The sequence below is a fragment of the Petromyzon marinus genome, chromosome 64, assembly GCF_048934315.1.
Source record: "Petromyzon marinus isolate PM22_M1 ecotype Great Lakes invasive population chromosome 64, UKy_Petmar_22M1.pri1.0, whole genome shotgun sequence".
Taxonomy (NCBI): Eukaryota; Metazoa; Chordata; class Hyperoartia; order Petromyzontiformes; family Petromyzontidae; genus Petromyzon; species Petromyzon marinus.
In genome coordinates, this window is record NC_133730.1 from 8924006 (window position 1) to 8924674 (window position 669).

Genomic DNA, 669 nt, shown 5'->3' on the forward strand with positions numbered 1-669 from the left:
CTTAATTACGTGACTTTACCGAAAAAAAGCAAGTATAGTCATTTCTGCAGTCACGAAAGCTTCAATTCTACATTAATAAAATTCTCACGACGTTTCGATTGCAACGCAAGCAATCATCAGGTGTGAAAACCACAGCAAGAAAATTTGAATATTCGTGAAAAAAACACCAATTTAAAAAATATATATTGCTGTGGTTTTCACACCTGATGATGATTGCTTGTGTTGCAATCGAAACGTTGTGAGAATTGTATTGTTTGATTTTTATTATTTTATTATTTCCCTTCTACGTGACTTTACCGAAAGAACCAAAAATATTTTTGATTTAAATCTTTCGTGACTGCAGGGATTCATATTCTTGGTTCTCTCGGTAAAGTCACCACGTTGAAGGGAAACAATAAAATAATAACAATTTTAAAACATTTTCAAATTTCCTTGCTGTGGTTTTCATTGCTTGTGTTGCAGTCGAAAAGTTGCGAGAATTTTATTGTTTTATATTTTTATTATTTTATTGTTTCCCTTCTACGTGGTGACTTTACCGAAAGAACCAAAGAATATGAACCCAAAATATCACAAGAGGCTTCGCTTTTACTTTCCTCAATGTTGATTTGAAGCTTTCGTGACTGTAGGAATCCATACACTCTCTCTCTCGGGGTTCTTTCGGTAAAGTCA